This window comes from Pelodiscus sinensis, chromosome 13, assembly GCF_049634645.1.
Source record: "Pelodiscus sinensis isolate JC-2024 chromosome 13, ASM4963464v1, whole genome shotgun sequence".
In the NCBI taxonomy this organism is placed as follows: Eukaryota; Metazoa; Chordata; order Testudines; family Trionychidae; genus Pelodiscus; species Pelodiscus sinensis.
Window position 1 is genome coordinate 33,569,707 of NC_134723.1, and position 25,880 is coordinate 33,595,586.

Consider the following 25,880-nt stretch of genomic DNA (forward strand, 5'->3'; position numbering starts at 1 on the left):
TGTTATAAAAGACCTTCAACCCCTTTGTTCGACGGAGGTTCCGTGTATTGAGGGCACGTGGTTTTTTTGCCCAGCTGAAGGATTGATCACCATGAGGCTGCCTTCCCCACCCTTCGAGTCAAAGATAGGGGTGCGCGAGTCCTGAACATGCTCCGAGTTTTTGTGTGTCTTCATGTTGTTATCATTGCTGGATTTGTAAGTATTACTTAAATCTATCAATTGTTAGCTTAGTCAGTAGTTAAGTTGTATTAATCATATCTTGTAATCTTGTGAAGTATAAGCAAGTTGCATTGTATAGATCGTGTGATTTTGTGCTGTGTGATAGAGTTTAGGTGCCTCATTATTTGCTCACTCGTCTTTATTACTGTGTGCATTTGTGGCCTTCGGCAAGATTTTAGCCCTCAATTTTCAATCTTCAAAAAATATTACAATCAATAAGCAGGGAGCAAAAAATATAGCCTACTAATTATTTAAAATTAAGAATTACCCATGTCCTTTTTCTCCTTGCATTACACTTAACACGGGGTTAATTTAAAGCGGTACTGTACATTAAATCTCACAGATTTTTACATGTGGCAGTCTTTCTATTGAGTCCTTACAAGTAGTCTTCCTTCCTTATTATTATACTGAGGAAAGGGCCACAAGCACTTTTCTCTAACAAATGAAAAACATTTCTATAAAATGTTAGGTAGCCTTTAATCATTTTAGAGATAGATTTGGCTTTTAAAATGAAACCTAGCACCTCTGAGAAAATATGAATTTAAAAAAGTTGGGTTTATTTTACTGTATTTTGTAGGAAGACAGGCTATTTAAAAAAAAAGATTCACTTAAATTAAGAAGAGTTTCCTACATAGACTGAATAAAGAGGAACACTTCATCTTTTTTTTATTTTAATTAAAGAATTTCCTGCCAAGACCGTTTTTTCCAGAGAGACTTAACAGACTTTCTACTGAAAAGCCAATTTCAACTGACATACCAGCATTCCTACATCTTACAGTATAGCCTGAATCTAAGATGACTTAATTAATTATACATTGTTCTTAATGCATAATTATGTAAAATAACAAATTTGGTCTGATTTAGTTGTTTTGCCTTATGTGGCAACAGTACATTTATATTTAATAAGGCCATAGTAACAAAAGTAGAAGGCTAAAATCTCTATAATGTCAATGCTTATGAAGGCAGTAAATAAAAGATACTCCTTTGGGTCCTTTGAGGTAAATACAGCCATTAAAGAGTGTATCCAAAAATGACTTTTTGTAGAGGCAAAAGAAAAAAAGAAAATGTTCAACAATTGCACAACAAAAAGGGTTGTCTCTCATCCCCCTACTCGCCCACTCAGGAAATTGCATCAAAGCCATTTATTCAATATAAGCTTTTGGCTGAAACACTCAATATTGTTTTTCTTTGCCAGCAATAGCCTATATATTTTTAAAAGCATTTTGCAGAACATCTTTCAGCAATGTTTCTAACAGCCTTGCAGGCTTCTTTATGATGTTGCAACATCCAGAGCTCCCCTGAATCTCTTCACCAAAATTCTCAGTCTATATGTAAAATAATTTAATTGCTCTTTTTGGAGTAAAAAGGAGACATTGGGCTGTTGCGTGCAAAACACAACAAAGGAAGTAGCAAATAAATAAGCCTATTATTATTTTTGGTGATAGCACCTATGATAGATAATTTCCAAACACTGAAGAGAGATAGTACCTGTTCTGAAGAGTTCTCTACCTAAGGACAGGCAAGTACAAAGAAGCAAGGAGAAAGAAACAGCAAACTTAGATACACGTCAACTCAATTCAATGTCGTCTAAGTAGTTTTTTTAAAAAGAAATTACTGTAATGAGCTCAAAGAGCTTTTACCAGATATACAGAGTATATCAGTGCAGGAGGTGGGGGGGGGAGGGAAGACAATGTAAAGCTTGACAACCGAATAGGCAGGGGCAGCATAGAGTCTTGAAGGCAAAAATAAGGAGCAACAGTATGTGGCTGTGATGGTGTGGAGGTCACCCGGGCCCAAATATTAATGATAGCCATGAGCATAAATAGAGGCTCACTCAGCTATCCCCAGGGATATTTGTTGCCTCAGGCTTAATCCAACCAATGGTCGCTAGCACCTTTCTTCAGGACATTTTTTCTGCATCTGAGAACATTGGCCTCTGTTGACGGCGGGAAGAAGTAACTTCCTGTGAACGTAGGTATGAGAGGAGGATAGCATAAGGGCAGCTGCTTTCTCTTCAACCACCACTGTGAGGATGGGACTTTACAAATAGAAATTACTTGTCCAGATTTTCACACTGCTTGCTATGGAAAGCTGCCACCTGTATTTAGTACAGTGGAGAACAGTAATTAAACTATCATCATCTATCCCATTTATACTTTCTTACACATCTTCTTCGATGGTTGAATCTTTCTCATTTCAGCCAAAGTCAAGGCATTCTGTGTTTCCACATCTATTAAAGCACTACAAGATCCCTTCTCTTAAATAATGTACTTTTCTGTATAGGGTATTTATCCTGAAGGTGCAGGGTTGAAGATTTGGGTACACTGTACATCAGAGTATCTCCATCAAAGTCAGCTCAGGATCTTACATTTTCTCTCGTCCATGAATTAAAGAAAACAAAAATAAATTCAGTCTATTCTTGGAACATATAATTTGGCATCACCACTTCATTTTTCCTTCTAATATCACCTTCAGATTTTCAATAAACTTAGTCATGTGTAAAGATGGTGACCACTATTTTGTTCTAAGAGTTGCTTCTGCAAAGTACACGCACATGCGCTGCTCTCTCATAGAGGCTTTACTTTTGTGCTTTGTTATTTTTTTTAATATTCATGTTAGACTGAAAGTTTAACTTTTGATCTTTGTGTGCGGAAATAGACATACTTCATCCCTACTTCCTCTGCCTCTTTCCAGTGAAAGATCTTTTTCTACTACTCTAAATAAATAAGAGGGAATTTTTTCCAAGTAGTCTGTTTTTCTCTCCCACCAATGGTTTGACCTCTCCCTTCACTAAACTCTCTTCACCTTGTGTGCAAATATTATACACTGTTTTGGAGATAAGTCTACTTCCAAAGTAAAAGTTTAACAAAAACTAAGATAATCAATATTTATATATTTGTTTTCATAAAAGAGGGTAAAGGAGCTGGATAACAAATATGAGAAGAAACCAAAGACGAAGAAAACATTTAAAATATTAAATTAAAACCATTTATCTGAAGCAACAGATAAGTTAAAGGACTTTGCAACAGAAGGAGAAGGTGACATTGATGAATGGAACAATTTGGCAACTGAAAGTTAGTGACCATGAAGAGGAGGAGAGCAAGAGAGGATAAATAAAAGGAGAGATATTGGCGGGTAGAAGAAAAATAAGGATGGCTCCGTGTGTGTAGAAATAAAGGCAGAAAAACGTAAGGGGCAAATTCATCTCTGGCCTGAGTAAAGAGATTTCAGTAGAGTTAAAACAGGTAAGTTTCATTTCAATATTTTGGGACCTAATTTAAGTACTAATGAGCTCTTTCTCTCACTGAAGATTTTCTGCTCTTTCCTTTCATGGAATGGTTGGTTCTAAGAGGCAAAGAAAACCAATACTATTCCAGCTGTCATTTTAATAAAGACAACATCCCTTACCAAAATTAGGCATCTTTACATTGATTCCAGTGAGTTCTGTTTCATGCTTTTTGTGATGCGAGGTAAGGAGGTATGCAAAGTGCTATCCATAGAAGGGGAAATAAAATTTGCTGTAAAAGGGGCTGCGTCTAGACTACGGGAGTTTTCCAGGATGTTGGAGGTATCTCAGAAAAACTCCACCGCGTCCAAGGGAACGTGTCTGCTCTTCTGCTTTTTTTTGCAGAAGAGCAGACGCGTTCTTTTGGAAGCTCTGTCTTCCTGTTCCCATGAGGAAGAAAGGCTCTTCAAAAAGAGGAGAATTTTCCAAAATTTGGCCCAGCGTAGACGGGCCAAATTTCAGAAAAGTCTCTTCTGACAAAACTATCGGAAAAAGGTACACAAATTACGGAGCGCAATTTGCATACCTTTTTCCAATAAAGCATTGTAGTCTAGACATAGCCAGAGAGAAGACTGCCCACCAACAGGAAAATTAACACATGCATCATGCTGGAGGGATTTTCTCCTCCACTAAGTTTATACCACAGAAAAAGGCACTGAGCATTCATTATTTGTCAAGGAACATTAGCCTATTGCTCATATAAGCTTTCATATATAAAAGAAAGACTGTGGCAGGATTGAACATCTCCAAACAATCTGAGCAGTTATCAGAAAACATTTATTTTGATGATTCTTTTCCTGGGAAACTGATCCTAAGTCACACGTAGCCCCTCGCTCCTTCATTAGACCTTGAGTCAGGAACAAAAACACAAATATTCAAGACTATAGGTATCTCTGGATTCCTGAAACACTTATATAACTTCCATCCACCTGATAGGCTGTATATTTCCCTGCATTACTTATGTGAAGCCTAACTGATTTGGCTATGTGTCTAAAGCAGTGGTCCCCAACGTGGTGCCCGCAGGCGCCATGGCACCCGCTGGGACATTTATGTGCTCCCGCCTAGCACCGCCCCCGGGAGCGCGGCACATGCACGGCCCCTGCCCAGGGCAGCCCGGCAGCCCCATGTGGCGTCCGCCACCCAAAAATGTTGGGGACCACTGGTCTAAAGCCTCATCTGATTAGTATACAGTGAAAGAAAACTTGGCCAAAAGTACTTGTATGGCAAGAGCATCTGTAACCCCAAAGCCCCTCAAGGTATTTTACCAGCTATTCTGTTCTACTCAGGTTTTTCTATTGCAAACGTTGCCATGGTATCAGTGTCTTTCAGTAGCACATTATGCCACATTAGTAGCAGCTGTCATGTGCTGGATCTGACCCCACCACCTTCCTCAACCCAAAAGAGTAGTCACCATCCTTCTCTACTCCATCAATAATGCCAGTCTTGATTATCCATTTGTGCATATAACTCACAAACATCTCATTTTCTTCTGTGCTGCCTTTTCTACACGCTACACTACACCCTTACTGAACTAATATGCACGGCTACAGTCTTTACCTAAACACCAACTTACATTAGGATACCTACAAGAAATCAGCCAGCTCAGTTGTGGGACAACTTGAAATGACATTTCACCATTAGGAGCTGCAGCCCCTGAGCTACTCAAAGTCAGGCACAGATATTGTCTGTAACTGAGCACTCAAAACCTGAGGCCTACTACATCAATGAATACTTCTGAAAAGGGTGGCCTTTTGTTCTCCCATTATTCACACATGGAATTAACTTTTTGAAATGCTTTGTACTTTCTTATTGCCTACATTTATGCTGTACTGCATTGATTGGGTTGAATTCTAAGCTTCCTGCCCTCTCCCATAATTGATTTTTCATGTAAGATTCAATACAACCCTTAATAGCAAATTATCTGAAGCTATAGGACGTGAAACCCAAACAGGTATTCTGAGCCAAATGGGGATTACTCACTGTTGGGTGCTTCTGTGTATTCCCGTCTGGCTAGTTCCATTCAGATCTAATGCCCCCTTTCTCACACTGTGCCCCTCCATTTTTTGAGACTCAGGGTGCTTCCTCCTCTGGCCAGGAGGAGGAGCTTCAATCACTATATTGTATATTCCTCCCTGTCTGGAATATCAAATGGCACTGGACAAGGTGCCTGCATACCACTCCAGAGAGTTTTCCAACCCCAGGACTGTGCCTCTTTCCCAGTGGCTGAGAAGAATCTGGAAACACCCACACCTCTGGGTTCCAGCCCAGGAACTCTATGTTCCGCAACTATGGCAGGAGTCTCAAAGTCCCAGCCCGTGGGCCATTCCTGGCCAGAGGAATTGATCATCACCCCGCCCTGTCCTTCCCATGGCACCCGTCCTCACAAGAACGCGGCTTTGTGGATCACTGAGGGGCCTGGCATGACAGCAGCAGTCATTCTGTCCCTATCCCCACTTCCTGCAGTGGGGAAGTGGAACACCGTGGAGCAGGTGCGCTTGCCCATTGTACTCCGCTTCCCCCCACAGTGCCTGCTACCACATAAAGTGCAGGTAGGTGTGATTGCTGCTGCTGCAGCAGCATAACGCCAGGCCTCTCTCCCTCCATGATTAGGAAGGGGTGGTTCATGGGGGCCAGTAAGGGACAGTTCCCCCAGCCTACCAAGAGTTCCAGGCCAGATTATACAATCGCTCCAGCTGGGGATGGTTCATGGGTCATGAGTTTGAGATCCCTGAACTATGGTTTGCTTGTTCCAAGAACCTATAGCTATTTCCCTGGACTCCTTCCTACACCCCTTCTCCGTTGTCTGCCCCCTCCTCCAGTTTTACCAGCTCCAATTTTGTCCTCCCAGGGAATAACTGTAAACTACTTCTCTTTGATTCCTTGCCAAACTCTCTAGCTCCAGACAAAACTCTCTTCTCCCAGGGAACCACTGCAGACTGCTTCCCCTATAGCCCCTGTCTCTTCTCAACTAAGTATAGGGAATAGGGCCAAGGACACTACTGACAATACTACATATGAAATTCTTCTTAAGGAACTTTGTAGCAGTCTTCCAATCTGGCTAACCAATTAAGAATTTTCACAGGAAGAAGATCGCTCAGGAGCCTTTTACCTTCACACTGCCTATTTTAATAGTGTAGCTCTTAGAGCCAGCCTAGCCTTATTTTACTCAGCAGCAATGAAAGGAACATACAGGCCTGCATCCTCTAAGACACTGGTTTAAACAAGTTAACATAAGTGAAGCCTAGGGAACCTTTACAAAGATAACATTGCTCAATGGCTACCCTAGATTTGGGGGTGGGGGGACTGGGAAAAGCTTGCTTAAGAGAAAAAGTTGGCATGAAATGAGACTAGGCAACCACAGGACTCATGAACTCTTGGATATTTTAAGATAGGATCATTAGTAAATGTCTAACTACAAATTTGTTTTAGCAATATGGTAATGAGTCAATAGGAATTAATATGCTAGCATATCAGGGAAAGGCACACCAGTATAACAAGAGTGAGGAAGTTTGATATGGACAGAGAAGGGTGGGTGTCTGTATATTCATGGTGATTCCCAGACCTTATACATGCAAGAGCCTTCATGAAGAAAGTAGTTAGTCCTCCACCTTTCGATATAATAGTGCTATAATTTATCATTATCTACAAGCACTGATCTGATCATTGTTCTAGGGTAGGGAAGGAATGAGGGGTTCAGAACACTGGCTACCCCAGGAGAGAGGACAACTCCAGCCCTCTCTCACTGCAGCAACTCGGTGCCAGGTGAGAAGTGCCTGTCCATGGTCGCTGCAGCAGGCACAGCCAGGGAAGGATGCATGTCCCCCAGCTAGGGAAGCGACCCACAAATAGACAAACTCTCTGAAATATATAGTAGATAGATGTGCCCTTCTCCACCCGTCCCCTCCTTCCCAGTGGGGTTATAGCTGTCCCAGTACCCATCTCTGACCCCTTGCTGCCCCCTGTGGTCATTCTACAGTATGACTGCCCCTCCTACCAGACCCCTTCCTTTCCATTTTATTAGAAACAACCAAATTCCAGGCACATCCCACTGTCCTGGCACAACCAAATTTTGATCTTGTTTTAAGTTATAATAAGAGGAAATGGCATAGCAAATTTGGTGGTTCTAGCTCTTACCATTTAGGAGGAGTTCTTAAACAAATTCACAGACAGACAGATGGGCGCGCGCGCACACACATACACACACACAAACTCTCTCAAATATATAGTAGATTCCTGTTTGCTTATGTATTTTAGAGCTTTCCAATCTCTATTCATTGTACTAACAATGGTAGTTAAAGTTGCATGTAAGTGCACTATACAGCCTGGAGTTCCCTACCTGATATTTGAACTTGTCTGATTCTGGGACAAGAACCTTAGTAGACTCAGCATTAATTGGGTACCATTGGTATCATTAAGGCTATAATAGGGTCCAAAGTCAATAATGACAAAAGTTGTTACTACGCAAAGGTTATAAAATATGAAATGAGGCTGGTACTCTCAATCCAGCACCCAACAGGAAGTGTGCACATCTCAGAAATAGCACCAATTCAATTGCTAATGATAAGCACTCTTGCTTGAAAAAGTAATTTTGGCCTATAACTAAATTCCCATGAAAACTACAGTTTTATTTGCAACCTAGGCATGTTTCTACCTCCCTGTTTAATAAGAATGGATAAATATAAATAAGTTAGGAAACATTTTCTTTGATAGCACTGGAATTTCTAGAAGAGCTTGTACACCAAACATTAGGATAACATATTTGACACTTAAGCTAGAGGCTAACTTTCAGCAAAGACAGCTGAGACAGGGATAGGTGAGGGAGGGAAGAGAACAGAACATGTTCTTTAAGTAACAGGAAAATTAATGTTGCATTTTGAATCCAGGGTGAAACAGTGAACTGGCAAAATGTCAACACAAAGATGCCTATTAACACACTTTACTGTGACAGCCATTGCATCTTTCAAAGAAACCAGTAGTGTTTTCACATCTTCTTTAGAAATCAAGACGTTAGTAAATTCAGTCAGCTATGATTCCTTTTCAAGGTAGCTAATTATTCTCCCACTCTACACAAGACAAAAGGTGAGTTCTCCCAAAATGGGTAAAGAAGCTGCCCTAGAATTTAGGGAAGAGTTGATATTATTGAGTGATAAAAGGACAAACTAATCCCATTGTCTGTGTGTATATCTACTATATATTTGAGCTTGTCTGTCTGTGAGTATGTCTGTTTGTTCAAGAACTCTTCCTAAACAAGAACTCTTCTTAAACACTCTCTCCACACCACTCATGATTTTATAGACCTCTATCATATTCCCCCCTCAGTCTCCTCTTTTCTAAGCTGAAAAGTCTCTTCAGCCTCTTTTCATATGGGACCTGTTCCAAACCCCTAATCATTGTAGTTGCCCTTTTCTGAACCCTTTCCAAGGCCAAAATATCTTTTTTGAGGTGAGGAGACCACATCTGTACACAGTACTGAAGATATGGCATACCATAGTTTTATACTTCCCCTCCTCCTTCTTCCCCTGGCTTCCCCCTTCCAGCTCCCTCCCAGGTTTCCCCCCCCCCTTCCACCCTCTCTCTTCCCCTCTCCCACCTCCTTTTTCCAGTCTCCCCAGAGGTTAATCTCCCCCCAGTTATGTTAAATAAAGAGAGTTTCTATTTTTGAACACATGTATCCTTTATTTTTTAAATCAGGAAGGAGAGCTAGGGAGGGGTAAGTGGAAGAAGGTGACAGAGGAATGGGGCCCCCTATGGGGAGGACTGGGGTGGCTCTGCGGGCTCCTCAGGATGGAAGCTCTCCTGCAGGGCCTCCTGGATCCTGACAGCCGTCCGATCGATCTCCCGGATGGCAGCCTGCGGCAAGTGCAGCTGGGCTGATGGCCGAGTGCTGTGATGTGCTGAGTGTGGGCACTCAGGGCACTCTAAGACAGGACTGCTTTGCTGTCCCTCATCGAGGTAGACAAGCAAGCGGGGAACCCTGAGAACTGTCTGTCCGGGGTGGGGGTCGGGTCCCTTTAAGCACAGCCCTCGGCTAGCTTGAGGCAGAAGCTCCACACTCTAAGTCCTAACCTGATGCCCTGCTGGCACTGGTTCCGGCCAGCCTTAACTTCGGTTCAGGGTCCACTCAATGTGGACATGCTAGTTCGAATTAGCAAAACGCTAATTCAAATTAGCTTTTAGGTCTAGATGCACTAATTCGAATTAGCTTAGTTCGAATTAACTAATTCGAATTAAGTTAGTTCGAATTAGTGCTGTAGTGTAGACATACCCCAAGTGAACTTTAGGGAGGGCAGTGGGGGGCCGAAGCTTACACACACACACACACAATTTGTACTGGAATATTCCTGACTGTTCCCCTTTGTCAGGGAGCAAAGGAAAGTGCACAGTTTGCCGCATTTCTCACTCTGTCTGGGAAGCACAGGGGCAGGTGTACAGGACATGCCACAGCTGGGGGACATGCACCTCTCCCTCGGCTGTGCCCACTGGAGCTGCAGTAGCCATGAAGAAATGCTGCTCACCTGGCCCCAAGCTGCTGCAATGAGAGAAAGCTGGAATATTCCTGTCTCCCGGGGGCATCCTGCACACTGAACCCTTATTCCCAGGCCCATCCAAGAGTAATGATTTAAATGAAACGTACATTTTCATTTATTATTCAAAAATCAAAATGAAGTTAAGGACCCGAGCAATACTAGATAAATCTATTATTATTTATATTGGCTGCAGTCATTAATATATGATTCTGCATATTACCATTGACACCAAACATATTTTTAAGACTGCCAGTTTTGTGCTAATTGCTCAGAACAGGGCAATGATCTTTTTGCCTATGATTTGCATAAAAGGTGTTGGGAGGAATACTAACTACTGTAACTCCTTTGGGGAACTTCTTGCCCAGTTTATCAATGTGCCAAGATGTGGAGTTTTATTCCTTGTAGAAGCAAAGGTTTAAAGATGGAACTAGTATAAATGAAAACATACAGTTCCATTTGTAGCCACATGACAAAACTGACATAGGAAAGCAAATGGGTTCAGGGATACTAATGGATCCTTCTGCCTCTACAATAGAACCCAAATTTGTCAGAAGTGGCTTCTGATTTTGGATGACCAACTTGAGTTACAAGGAAAATAATAATTGTATTAATAATCTATGTGGAAATATATCAAAAGCCTTACTGAAATTCAGCTAGGATTAGAACTACAGGATTTCCTTTGTCTAAAAAAAATCCATCATCTTCTCAAAGAAGGGAATCAGGTTGGTCTGGCATGATCTACCTTTTATAAAACCATGTTGTATTTTATCCCAATTACCATTCTCTTCTATGTTCTTAACTACTTTTTCTTTCAAAATTTGTTCCAAGACCTTGCACACAATTGAGGTCAAACCAACTGGTCTGTAGTTTCCTGGATCACTTTTGCCCCCTTTCTTAAATATAGGAACTATCTTAGCAATTCTCTAGTTCTAAGGTATGACCTCAGAGTTTACAGATTCATTAAAAATCCTTGCTATAGGGTTTGGAATTTCATGTGGCAGTTTCTTTAGTATTCTTGGATGGAGATTAAAGGGACTAAAGCAGGGGCTCCAAATAAAGTGTTTGAGTTTTACATCCACCTACGATGTGATAATTTCTACCACCATGTCATGTTGCCATTAGCTTGCCTGTCACAACCCTTAAAATCTTCATTGGCCTCATTAAAAATGGAGATAAAGTAGCTGTTCAGACATTTTCCCATGCCAAGATAATCCTTAATAGCCATCCCATCGACAGTGCTTAGCAGTCCCACTTCTTCTTTCTTTGATTTCTTTTTATTTATATAGCTATAGAACCTTTCACTGCTGGTTTTAATTCCCTTTGCAAGGTCCAATTTACTTGGCTTTTGGAAGTTTTCCCTTTATCCCTTCACTTTCTGACTTCCAAGAGAGCTTTCTTTGCTAACCCTTCCCATCTTCCCAGCCTTGCAGGCTTTTTGTTTTCTCTTAAATCACGTGTTTGAGATGCTCTCTTGCCCAGCTTGGTGTGTAATCCTTCCATACAATTTTTTTTCCTTTGCTTGGGATAAGCCATCAGGTAGCTTCTGCAATTTTGACTTAAAGTAATTCCCATACTCCTCCACATTCACATCCTTGTTCTTCAGTCCAGTCCATTTTCCTAACTAATTTCCTTATGTTTTTAAAATCTGCCCTTTTGAAATCAAGGGACTGTATTTTCCAGATCTATTTTTGTTTATCCTTCCATTTAGTTTAAACTCTTTATCACTTGAACCATGGTGTCATCTACAACCAGTTGTTCTATGAGGTCCTCACTACTCACCAATGCCAAATCTAAAATGAAGTCACTTCTAGTTGATTCAGTAATTATTTGGTTAAAAAAAAAATCTTCCAGTTATCACATGTCGGAAATCTGTGTCCTGTTATTATTAGTAGCACTTTTCCTCCAATCTATATATGAAAAATTAAAGTCTCCCATAATCACATAATCCCCTGCAACATTTAATTTCATTAAAAACATTACAGATGTCTCTACCCATATTAAAATCAGATCCTCATTGTCTATAACATACCCCAAGAACTATAATAGGGGAATTTCTAGTAGCTTTCTTCCCCAAAGGGGCCCAAACATATTCTGTCTTACCTACTCCATCATTTATAATTTCTTTATAGTCTCCTTCATCATTAATATACAATGTTACTCCATCAGTGTTGCCTTTCTTTCTGCCTTTCCTAAACAGCACATACCCTTCAATATCTGTACTCTAAGTCATGTCTCCTATTCCACCATGTTTCTGTTATCCCTATAATATGTGCTTTCACTTCCTGCACCAGTAGCTCTCCTTCCTCTGTTTGGTTTCCCAGGCTCCTTGCGGTGGTGTATAAATATCTTAACTCAGGATTGCTACTTGGCTTTACCTACACCCTTTGCCTGATTGGCTATAGTCATTCTACAGCCAGTATCATCTGACTGGTATCAGGATCATCCTTTCCCTTAATGTCCATTCTTCTACTCACTGCTGTTCCTTTCCCCATTGCTGTGCCCTTTTAACTTGATTTTCCTCCTTCTCAAGAGGGAGACAGGTTGTGGGGTTGTAGTGAGTTCTAAAATGCCTAACTTGTCATGGCTGGAGTAATTATCCCTATGGCAATTGTGCTCCTGGAAGTGGCTGGCATGTCCCTGCAGCCCCTGAGGGTATGACTACACTAGCCACCCTAGTTCAAACTAGGGTGGCTAATGTAGTCATTCAAACTTGCAAATGAAGCCCGGGATTTAAATATCCTGGGCTTCATTTGCATGTTCCCGGGCACCGCCATTTTTAAATGCCCGGTAGCTCGAGCTACCTGCCCACGGCTACACGCAGCACGGGCTAGGTAGTTCGAATTAACACTCTTAATTCGAACTACCATTACTCCTCCTGCAATAAGGAGTAACAGTAGTTCAAATTAAGAGAGTGAATTCTAACTACTTAGCCCGTGCCGCGTGTAGCCGCAGGCAGGTAGTTCAAGCTACTGGGCATTTAAAAATGGCAATGCCCAGGAACATGCAAATGAAGCCCGGGATATTTAAATCCCAGGCTTCATTTGCAAGTTCGAATGACTACATTAGCCACCCTAGTTTGAACTAGGGTGGCTAGTGTAGCCATACACCGATAAAGGCATAGCAGAAACCTGTGGACACCACTTCTGTAGCTCCCATTGATGAATAACGGAGAGCTGTGGCCAGTAGAAGCTGTGGATTGGTGTGGTGGGTGAGCGGCAGCACATGGAGCCACATGTTAAAATCATGTGTGGAAATTACATGAGTATCTCCCAATACTCTCTCCCAAGTTCCTAGTTTAAAGTTCTTTTGATGAGTTGTGCCAATCTTCATTCCAGAAGTCTATTTCCCTTCCTACTCAGGTAGTGTGCTTTCTGTAAAAACAGTCCTTTATCCATGAATGCCTCCCAGTGATCAAACAGTTAGCCCATCCCTTATGGAAAAGTCCTATAGAATTCAAAAATAATGAAATGACTAAGGGTGCACCTACATAGCATCCTAAACTCAAAATAAGATGCGCAATTTGCATAGTGCAAATTGCGTGTCTTATTTCTAATCTATTTTGAAATAGCTTATTTTGAAATTTAGTGTGTCTGCACAGTGCCAAATTTCAAAATATTGCACTGTTTCAAGCCATCCCTTAACCCTCATGCAAAAGGTTTACCAGGATGCGCAAAACAGCACGCCCATTATTTCAAAAAATATTTTGAAATAATGGTCAACTTGTGTAGACACGGGGTAGCTATTTCAGGATACCAGAGGTATCCCGAAATAACCGTGCAGTGTAGACATACCCCAAGAACCTAAAGAAATTATTTTGAGTTAATTCAGTCATCCATAGAATCGCACTGATAATTCTATCCTTGTTGTAGATTTCTATAGTTTGGTTTTAATTTTTTTAACAAGCTGCAGAAATGCTATCCTTCTTTATTCAATTCTATAGGATTTTTCCATAAGGGATGTGCTGAGTTAATTAGTCTGAATTTAATTTTCTTTATTTAGCCTGAGAGAAGGGGAGTATATAATTGATCTATCCATTATGAGGCTTGCAGATGTTATAATAATCATTACCAATTACGCAGCAGTTTTATTTAACAATGTCCATCACAATTATTTGTTATTTTACAGACACCTCCTAAGTGCAGCGCTTACCACAGGCAGCATAATTGACAGATCAGGCACCAAGAAGTCAATGGTAACTCCCCTGTCCTGCAGCAATGATGAGCTTTGCAAAGGTCAACACTTGAAATGAGCATTTGTTGTTTCACATCTTACCAAGTGATTTTGCTATAATAGCAGTCCCACCTCTTACTAATGCTGAGAAGTAAGTCATACTGTCATGGCCCTGTTAGGCATACTTAAAGAGCATTTTATTTTTACGACATATACCTTCAGGCAGTCTCCTTGAACTGATCCAGGAGTGTCTTTACATTACCGTTAGAAAGCAGATGCGTTTTGATTGGCTTTATGTACTGTATATTCCTCTTTCCATGGATTCACAATTTGCCCTCAGCCAAGTGGTTGAATACCCACAAGAACTGTGCTACCAAATATAGACAAATGTTAGTGCTCTAATAATTTATACTTCTCAAAGGCATCAGCATAGCAGCAGCAGATTAGCAATTTCAAGGTATATATAAAAAGAATGTTTTCATTTTTATCAATTTGCATATTTACACAGTAATGCTCTTCCACACAGTTACAAATGAGATGCTCAATTTACCTCAGATGTTTTTGGAAGTCGACATTAACAATTCACTGCATTCAAATCAAAATGTATGGAATGGATATACGGATTTTAACAGAGGCAGTTTTATAAGCGCTAAAGTGCAAAGGATTGCTACTGGAAGCGAAGAATCAGGAAAGATTCCTATTACTCTAACCAATCACATAACCATTTCCAATGAGGGGTTATCTACTATATATTTTAGAAACTTTTTCTATTTGATCAAGAACTCCTCCTAAACAGTAAGAGCTAGGACCATCACATTCAATATACAGCTTCCTCTTATCATAACAAAGCAATGTAAGGGTTTAGTTTGCTAGGAAAATGGGATTGCTTCTTATAAAATCAGACAGAAAAGAGACAGAATCACCAAATCTAGTACAGTCCTCAAAACTGACATACCCGAGCAAATGTTGAAAGAAACTGAAGTAAGATGAGCCAGAAAAATAGGATGAACCTAGAATTGGATTGTTTCTCAGTAAACTTTACAGAAAAGAAATAAAACAGAGAAATTCGGAGTAGTGCTCTATTTTGGCACAGCTGCTCAATGCTTAAGGTTTGAAAACTAGAAGACAATATTATTGGAAAACAAATTGATTATAGCCCTTTTTTGTTAAAACATAGTGAATGATAAGATTTTAATAGGACGAAGAAAAAATACTTGATGGAATTCCCATTTTTAAAAAATTACTAAAATTAATTTCATAAAAATAACACTGTATTTTTCAATAAGATAATCATTTCAATAAATCATGTACATTTAAAAAAAGATTGAATTAAGGGTCTGAGCAATGCCAAGTAATCTACAATGTATATATGTAACTCCCAATAAGTCTACCCTCTGGACGCAAGGAGAAGATTGTATGCACCTTGCTGCTAAATTTTTCCAGTGGTAATTCTTGTAATTATATTGTCTCCTTAAGCTTCTTGGTCTTTTTTGAAGATTACTCTATCTCTATTATGGATACCATAAGACCAAGAAGACAACATTCATTAGATGTGATGAGGAAATATTAATCTCAGAGAAAGTGGAAAGGAAAAGAGTTGATTCTTTATCCTTGTCATTCAGAAGGAAAGGGGAAAGATGATTTGTGTGATCTTGGTGTGGTACAAGAGCATACTGAACTTTTAAATCCCCTAATTCCCTAAAGTATTATATTTTAGAGACTTTTCAAACTTATCTTTCAACACAGGCAATCCCTTCACTGAAAAAAAACTATTTGCTTCACAGCAGAAGAAACACTATTCCTTGCTTAAACAGGTACCTACACAATACATGCCTAGTGCAACTGCTTAACACACTTGATAAAATGTTTCTTATTTCTTTGCTTTGGCATTTGCATTTAGAATACTTAGATATTTCACTGGAGAGAAAATTGTATTTAAAAAGTATTACTTGTATTAGTTATACTTTTGTGTACAGAAGATTGGAGTTAGTAAAATAATTATACAAAAGTGCTTGCAAAGCCATGAGATAAAAATACAAACCCCAAGTTGCTTTAATGCTTAAGCATTAAAGTTCTGTAAGTCTCTGTCTTCTGAGAAGGTCTGTTAAATACTTTCTGGAACTTTGGAAGTAATGTTATTGCTCTATGAGCATGATAGCTGCGTTATACTGATAACATGCATCTATATATCTTAGGGAAAAAGTAATAAACCCTGCAATGAAACGCTATTTCCGGAGTCTCTTCTAGAGAAGATAACTTTTGCACAAACTCATTTTTCATTTCCACAGCATTGTCTTCTTTTCTTCAAACAGGATATAAGATGATTTCACAGGCAATTTTAGAAGTAAGCACCTACCAAAGTTCACCCTTTACACAAAGATAGTCAATCTCCAGAAAGGACTAAAAATAAAAAGCCATATTTTTCAAAAGCGCACACACACACATACACACACATACATGAAGATTAGCACGGCTCCCCTACTTTAGGTGCTTTTAGAGGCAGAATGAACTTGCATCAGCTAATAAAACAATTTCATTGAGAAACAGCATTCCATACAATTCTTGATCACTTCTTCTGGGGCTAACTAGCCAATTAGAAACACCCACTTTCTGCAATTTATTTAATTGTATAATCCAATAGCAGTAATGCTATTTTTCTATCTTATCCTAAAATGCTTGTTTTGTGACTACATTTTGCGTGTAATCACAAAGCCTGGATTTCTTTTGGTCATTTTTCATCCTAACTAGAATGACAGACCTCTACCTTCAGTAGCCAGTTTAGCATTCTGGATTCTGTAAAGGAAAGGTACAGGCATTAACGTCACTGGTGGTAGAGGAAAATGGGGCTGAATGTTTCAAGAGTTTACTCAATTTCACAGTCGCCACCATTATTTGTCCTTCCATTGCTTTCTTCCAATTTACTTTCCCTTTTGTCTTGGGTCCTGCCTGCCCTGCAGCACCTCCTCATGGCCAAACCTGGCATTGCCAGCACTCCTTGCCTCCGTTTCCCTCCACAAGTTGGGTCTTCTCAGTTCCCTACATATTGGTCTGTACTGGAGTTGTTGCTTAGTCCTCAGAACTAAGTGATTTAAAAAAAAAAAAACAACCACTTACCCCCTTCCAGATTAGCAAATGTTGGACTTAAGAGTCACAAACAAACAAAGATTTCTTTGCTCCTCAGGGCCTGTTTTAGCCCATTTTCTGGGTCCTGTTCCCTGTTTGTGTCTTGCTGACTCTGGTACACTCATCCCCCAGGCTGGCTCCTGTGGAGCTTTATGGTCACGTGGCACTTATAAAAGGGCTGAGGAAGATTGGTCTGAAGTGAACCAAAAAGACACCAGTATGCCCCTGTGAATGCCAGGAGCCAAGGTCTGCTGCAGGCCGCAGAAATTCAATCTAAGGTATGTCGATTCTAGCTATGCTATTCATGTGGCAGCAGTTGCATATTTTAGATCACCTGTCTCTCATAGCGTAAACCTGGCCTGACCCCCACCGGGGATCAGATTTTGTCCTGAAGAATGACTCAGGATCTGGCATCCACTGCTTCTATATCACCTACTGCATTTGGCCCTATTCTAATACTTTTATTTTGAACTTACCATCTTGTAGCAGTGAGCTCCAGAGCTAAATAGTAAGTTGCATTAGAAACCTTATTTGCCTTTTTCCAATTTAAACTTTTTAGTCTTTCAATTTAATGTACTATTTCCTTGTTCTTGTGTTATGGGACAGGATACTTAACAAAACTCCACCATTTCAGAGGGAGGATTAGACGGCCCAGAGATTGATTTCCAGACCTCAACACTCACAGCTTGAAAACAGTTCCACTTTTAAAAAGTCCTCTCTATATATGTGGCACTTTAGATTTCAAAATGGTGTCTTATATACCAGCTACTTGTCAAGTAAAATAAAGCCAATGTATACAAACAAAAATGTGAATTCCAGGATTCTAATACAGAGAGCAACACTTTTTTTCCTCAAAGACAAAAGGCGGCCCCTTTTAGCAACAAGTCCATTAAGAGAAGGTGTTATTCTCATGGGGCGAGGGGAATAAAACCCTTAAAGATACAGAATCCCATTCACATTTGACAAAATTGTTATCTGTTATTTGCATATGGTCTCTTTTCACTCTGCATGGCACAAGTGACTGCTTTGAGTTCATATGCATTTACTTCCTTTTGAGGATAACACCACAAGCTGAGCAATGACAGAGAAAATGCTCAGAGCTGAGTAAAGCTCTTTCTACTCTACACAAGAATGAAGAGATGCACAAACAACACTAGATACCCTTTTTTTATATATACAAAAGGCAACTCCTTCACTTCTTGTTTAAATGAGATCTCTAAATTCCAAAGGGTGATCTACAGCCTGTCAAGAAGCATTCATGTTATAAAATATATTGTGTCTGGATATGAGTCAGTCATGACAAGCTCAAAATACATGTTCTTTACCTGAAGATCTATCTTGATCCTCACAATCTCCAAGATCAACTGGAACTCTCAGACAAGGTGCTCCACACCAGTTAGCAGGTGAGAGAGAGACTCCGCATTTCATTCTGAAAAAGCAAGAAAGAGAAGTATTAGGGTGATGAACAATCTCTAGGGATAACAGTGCCCAATGAGCAGAGTCCAGTTTGGTGTTTCTCAAACAGTCACCCATGGAGCCTTTCTTTGTCATCCACAGAATTAAATATTTTGAGAACCAAGCACTGTGATATTGAGGGGAAAGACAGATAGTCCATAAGTGGGGAGTAGTTCACAAATCTAAAAAACAACTGGTGCCTCCTGTTATAGTAACTGGAGCAAGAGGGTGAAATCAAAGATTCCTCTGTTCTTTTCACACCTTAGTCACTGACTTTACTATATGACGCTGAACACGTCAATTAACTGCAATGTGCCTTATTTTATCTCTCTCTCTCTAAAATACTATCATAAATAGTTATTAATATCTTTTGGGGTGGTTACAATGTCTGCAAGGCACGTTAAGATTTACATGTGGAAAGTGCTGTTGCAGGCAAAGCATTACTATTCTCATTCATCCACCTGAAGCAACTAACTCTCCACCAAGCGACATTTCTGCAAAAAGCAAATTACTCTTTAAAAAACATTAGAGCAAGCAGAAATAAGAGAAGGCAGAGTAGGAACACAGAGCAAGACCAAAAATAACGCCAAAGTGTTTTCCAAAAGCAGTGAGAATAACGTGGTGTATACCTCTGTCTAAATTCCATATCGATACAGGTTAGAAGCATTTTAGAGAAGGTGAGAAGCATGAGAGCTAAATAATCTCTGTATCATTTTCATAATTAGCTCATTCAAGTTCCTTTTTCTGCTGAGGCATGGTTCCTCCAGCTCATTACTGTGCCAATGTAAATGAGTTGACCTCTTCTCCTCCTCTTACCCCCAAGGAACCAAACCACCAGATTCATCAAGTCCTGCTGTATTCTGCAACTGGCAATGGCAAGTAACTGAAGCTTCAGAAGCAAACAAAAAACCCTACCATGTACCTAGGCAACAGTGCAATGCTGTAGCTAGAAGTATTTTGGGATTCCTTCCTTCCCTACAGAGCTCATCTTACAAAATTAGTGGATAAGCTCTAACTACCTTTATCTTAGACTGAATAACTACTAATAGTACTGCTTGCTACTATTTGCTGTTTACGAAGTTACCCAACTCCTTTATTAAATCTAGCCACATTACTCCAGTCCTGCCTTAAATCAATGTCTCATCCAAGAAAAGGGTAGTGGAGATTGTGCTGGAACATCAGAGAGCTGAACTGTCATTTCTCCAGCCAAACAGATTTCAAGCCAAATGATTTTGCTCATTTGTTACACACCACTTGTACTGAGGCCCAGCTTGCCTGAATGCATTTCCTCTTCTGAAAGTACTGTGCTAACCTCCCTAAAACCTCTATTAAATCATCAGAGGTATGTGATTCTGATGTGCTGCATGTGGAAGCAAAATTATAAATAATCCAGCCTGAGCGATTGTTACGGATTTAAAGCAGGGGGGAAAGGAATTACATGAGCAGCCCTGTTCTGTTCAGTGGGCTGAGTCTGCTGCTGCTTTCCTTATGAGGCAAATCTAGCTTGCTCCCAACTGCTCCATAAAAATGCACCATGGTAGCACACGCTACAATTCTCTTACCTGGCATGAACTACAGCTCGGACTGCTGCCAGTTTGAGGACAGGTAGGAGCTTAGAAATGAGTAGATATGAAGGAGATAAGCACTTGATAAATATAATTGATAAACAGACAAACCGATGCTAACCTAGGGCTACAGATCTACGCAGTTGTAAAAGAATAAAAAGAGGACATTTTAGGCTGAATTTAAAATAAAACAATTTTAACTGTGAGACTTTTCAGGCTGTGGAATAATCATTTTATGCAAGTGGGGAAAATCCTGTTGATTGGAGCATCTACTAACTCGGAAAAAAATCATGTGCTGCATGTTTCCATCACTTGCACTCATTGAAAGTCACAACTAGAGGCCTTCAGAAAGGTAAATTAATGCTCACACAGAAGTCACAAGTGCAATGCAGAGACTAGGTGAAGCTGTTTGGTCTGCATCATGCAGGCGGACAGACTAAATTACCATAATGGTCCTTCTAGCATTAAAATCTATGGGAACACACAGCAGCAAACAATTTCAAATGAGCAGGGAGATGAATTAGATGCTCTGGGGGGGTCTTTACTGTCTCTAACTTCTCAGATAGCATGTGTGTCACTGGGAAAGACTAGACATTTTGAACCATCTAAACAACTTTTTTAATAAAACATTATGATTGATAGAGACTGCTGTGACAGATGAAAATAAAACTTTTGTCATTTTATAGCAATTTCTTTCAGAAGTAGTAAGTTGTTCCAAATACATTAAAAGTGATTTTCTCAGTGATGCTCACTAGTATGAAATTGTATTTACTCTGCACTTATTTTTCTATTATCAATAACATAAGAAGCAGGCTTAAAAAACAGCTTCTCTGGATCACTGAATCCAATTTAGAGGAGAAAACATCTGGTTTGGAATACAGCATACTGACACAGGCACAAGCCTTCAGTTGCAGCTAAAACATAATGGAAAGAAACCCTACAGGATCAGCTTTCTAATTGCTCCAGTTAGGTAGATGGCCAGATGAGATGGTCCTAGATAACAACAATATTTTTTATCGTGCTATAAATAAAAGTGGTAAGAAAAGACCTGAACTTGTATGAAGGGCAATAAAATTTGATACCAGTTTGTCAAAGTTTACACAGACTGGCAGTTCCACGTGATAGGTAGTAGAGAGGTAAGTGCACATAGTTATCTTGTCTATTGGTTTTTAAGATCAGATAATCACAATTACACCAACATCTAATTTCATGTTAACACATGTTCTAGTCAACCTCTCTCCAAGGCTAACAGTGGCACAGGCATCTGAGAAAGCATTATCAGGGGCTTTCAATGGGCCACAGAGAAGGAACTCCAATCTCAGCACTAACACTCTCGCCAAGTAAAAATGAAGATGCAGTGAGAGAGAAGACATGGGGGAGGAGAGAAGCCCTTCCTCTCCTCATGCTATTCTTGCTGTGAGTATAAACTGCCATGAACACCCAACACCCATTCTATCTGCCAAATCTTACTGAACCTACACATTGTGCCTGCAGAGTCAGGTTAAATCCTTTGTTTAAATCAAGTGCCATTTTCACCATTGGAAAGGGACACAAGGCAGGGCTCCAGATTAGTAAAGATCCTTCCCATTTCTCTTCAGGAGTATGGGGAAAGGTTTAAAGAATCCAAGGCCACCATTTATATCAGGCAAATTCTGATCAGCTGCTCCAACACTAACCTTAGGAAGGGGTTCGCTCCACACCCACTCTGTATCTTGAATTCTCATGAGGGTATCAGATACACACACCTTTAACACACACACCCACAAGCTAATTCTAGGTGGCATTAAATAATTTGTAATTTCACAAAATGTAACATATTCCTTTACAAATTACCAGAGAGAAAAGAAACAGAGGGCATGAAATAGAAGGACAATTGTTATACCAGTATATTTTCCTTACAGGCACAAGGACTAGAGTAAACCTTAGAAAGCTGAGCATTCTGATCAAACCATACCTGGGCATGAAATAAAGAAAACCTCCTCGATTATACAGGACATGTACAAGATTGTCAAGACTCAACCACCATTCATGGCACCTATATATTTCTGATGTTATGAGAGAAAATACCATTAAGTACTCACTTCTTGGGCAACAGAGACAGTCCATCAACCATATGAGGTTATTTATGCATATGAAAACATTCAGAATAGGGCTCTCATTATCAATTGCTATATTGTTGTTTATGCGCTAACATGCTGCACCTTAACAGCATAGAACACAGCACTAACAGAAACAGCCAGTAGTATTCCCAAGAACAGTGGTCAGAGAGAACAAAAGACCCCTCTGTAACCACGAAGAAGCTGTATAAACTACAGGAATATTATCTGTATCAGCACTGTTAACATGAAATAATTTGCTAGTGAAATGTCATCCGCATTTTCCTCAAGTATCGTCACAAGATTATGCCTTATTAATCCTGACACAAACACCAATAAAAATAAATCAATCAGAATTATACTAGTAACAAGTATAATAATATATGTCAATACCAGTCCCTTTCCCAACTTTGCAAGTGCCATCTCCAGATGGAAATGAGAGGTGTGGTGTTGGTTACATTAATACATCCAGCTGTAATTTGTTTTCTTCTTGTCATTAAAGCTAAATAAAAGTGTCTTAGATACAGTTATTATATATTTTGGAAAGTTTGTCTGTCCAAGAACTCCTCCTAAAATGGTAAGATCTAGAGCCACCAAATTTGGTAGGCAGATTCCTCTTATCTTAACTTAAAGCAAGCTCAGGGTTTGGTTGTGCCAGGACAATGGAATGTGCCTAGAATTTGATTTCTCATAAAATGGAAAGGGAGGGGTCTGGTAGGAGGAACAGTTACATTGTAGAATGACAACAGGGGGCAGCAAAGGGCCAGTAATGGGGACTGTGACTGCTTTAACCTTACTGGAGGGAGCAACAGGGAGAAAGGGTTAGGTATCTACTATACATTTCAGAGAGTTTGTCTATTTGTGTCTGTTTATCTGTGTGTATGTCAACGTTTCCTGTAAGCTGCACGATGCAGGGTCTGTACTCGCCGGGGGTAAGCAAGTTCTCCAATCAGGGAGGCAGGAAGTACTTGGAGGATCATGTGACCCAAATCGTGTTGGAACTGGAGTTGCTGACGACTGAAGGGGAGCAGGGGTAGGTGCTTCATTGCCTGTCACCAGCCACTTTGAAAAAGTTGGGTAAGTTACAGGCACTGCCAGGTCAGGGCAACTTCTCTTCTTCGCTCCCATATTCTCCCCTGCCCTGTAAACTGCTAACAGGATGACAGCCTCTCACCTTTCCCCTCCACCCCCACCCTACTTCTCCCCTAGGCCCTAGCCCTCCTGTTGGGGAACTGAATGGACAGGGACCCCTGTTTTCCTCTTTGTTACACTCCTCTGCTGCCCATTCAGTTGCATGTTTACTTTTCTGTCAGCACAGGTGGTATTCTCTTCAGTCCTTCCTGTCAAAGATAGGGGTCCAGGCAGAGACAGGTGCATCCTGGAGATGAATGCTTGTCTGTAAAGATGGCATCACCAGAAGGGCTTTGGCTTCCACGACCACGGCATGCTGTTCCAAGAAGAAGGGCTGTTAAGTAGGGATGGGGTTCTTCTTTCGAGGAAGGGGAAGACTGTATTTGGATGTGGACTGGCTAACTTAGTGAGGGAGGCTTTAAACCAGGTTCAGCAGGGACAGGTGATGAAAGCCCACAGGTAAGTGAAGAGCACGGAGACCTGGGAGTTGGGTCGGAAATGGGAGGGAGGTTGGACTATAATAGCAGAGAAAGAGAAAGGACAAGGCAGAACTGGGAGGCAAAATCAAATCAGTATCTTAGATACCTATATAAAAATGCAAGGAGTATGGGTAATAATCAGAAAGAACTTGAAGTGCTAGTAAATAAACACAACTATGACATAGTTGGAATCTCAGACTATATCTAGACTACAGGGTTTATTTTCTGGAGAATCACGTCTAGACTGCCGCTTTTCTCCGGCTTATCCCCAAGCCGGAAAAAAGCAGCAGCCATGTTAATGTAAATACTGCGGGGGATATTTAAACCCCCGCGGATTTTGCTATTCCAAAATGTCTCATTAGTATCCCTTTTCCGGAAAGGGATGCCAATGTAGACACAGCCTAAGTGTAGAAGGGTACAGTTTGCTCAGGAAGGATAAGAAGGGAAAAAATGGAGGAGATGTTGTCTTATATATTAAAAATGTATACACTTGGACTAAGATGGAGATGGACATAAGAGACAGACTTGTTGAGAGTCTCTGGGTTAGGCTAAAAGGGATAAAAAAACCCAAGGGTGACATCATGCTAGGGGTTTACTACAAACCACATATCCCGGCAGAAGAGGTGAAAGAGGCTTTTTTTAAACAACTAACAAAATCATTCAAAGCACAGAATTTGGTGGGGATGGGGGACTTCAACTATCCAAACAGATGTTGGGAAACTAACACAGCAGAGCACAGATTATCCAAAAAAAAGTAAACATGATTCTGGGATTCATTAACAGGAGCACTGTGAGCAATATATGAGAAGTAATTCTTCTGCTCTACTCTGCACTGATTAGATCTCAGTTGGAGTACTGTGTCCAGTTCTGGGCACCACATTTGAAGAAAGATGTGGAGAAATTGGAGAAGATCCAGAGAAGAGCAACAAGAATGATTAAAGGTCTAGAAAACATGAGCTATGAGACTGAAAGACTGAAAGAATTAGCCTTGTTTCATTTGTAAAGGAGACTACTGAGAGGGGACATGATAGCGGTTTTCCAGGCTCTAAAAGGGTGTCACAAAGAGGAGGAAGAAAAATTGTTCTCCTTGGCTTCTGATGATAGGACAAGAAGCAATGAGCTTAAACTGCAGCAACAGAGGTTTAGGTTTGACATTAGGAAAAACTTCCTAATTGTCAAGGTGGTTAAACACTGGAATAAATCGCCTAGGGAGGTTGTGGAATCTCCATCTTTGCAGATATTTAAGAGCAGGTTAGATAAACATCGATGAGGGTGACAGACATCTAGACAGTGCTTGGTCCTGCCGTGAGGGCAGGAGACTGGTCTTGATGACCTCTCAAGTTCCCGTCCAGTTCTACTATTCCATGATTCTATGTTTCTACTTTGCCCCGTTCTCTTCAATTTACATCCCTCCTCCACACTTCATGGTAACAAGACAGCACCTTCCACTTCTCCTGTGCTTTCCTACATTTATCCCATTTGGGATCAGGTCAGTATCTCCTTCAGTGAGAGCAAGACCAAACTTCTCCCTGCAGCTGTCATTTAAAATGGGAAATCCCCCCCCCCCCCCCCCCCACACACACACCCCGTTTCAGCCATCTCTCTCATCACTTTAGGTTCCCCTCCTTTTTTTTAGCTCTCTGGTGAGTTCCATGTTTGGAAAGCTTCCCTCCCTGGCTGCAGGATACAGGACAGCCACGATCTACATGTGCAGAGGCTGCAAATGGGTCAGCAGGGGTCAGGTTTTTTAGTTGAATCAAGACATTTGGTAGGGATTTTGGGGTGAAGGGAAGAACCTTGTGAGGAGACGTGCGAGATTAAACACATGG

The 25,880-nt window shown here is 40.5% G+C and overlaps 1 long non-coding RNA gene across 1 annotated transcript in view; it reads right to left on the reverse strand.

Moving 5' to 3' along the window:
* LOC106731459 (uncharacterized) overlaps window positions 1-25,880 on the reverse strand; it is a 183,109-nt gene that overhangs the window by 74,420 nt on the left and 82,809 nt on the right. The window contains exon 2 of the long non-coding RNA XR_012907015.1: window positions 18,651-18,754. This is a non-coding gene — a long non-coding RNA (uncharacterized LOC106731459). The remainder of the gene's footprint in view (window positions 1-18,650; window positions 18,755-25,880) is intronic.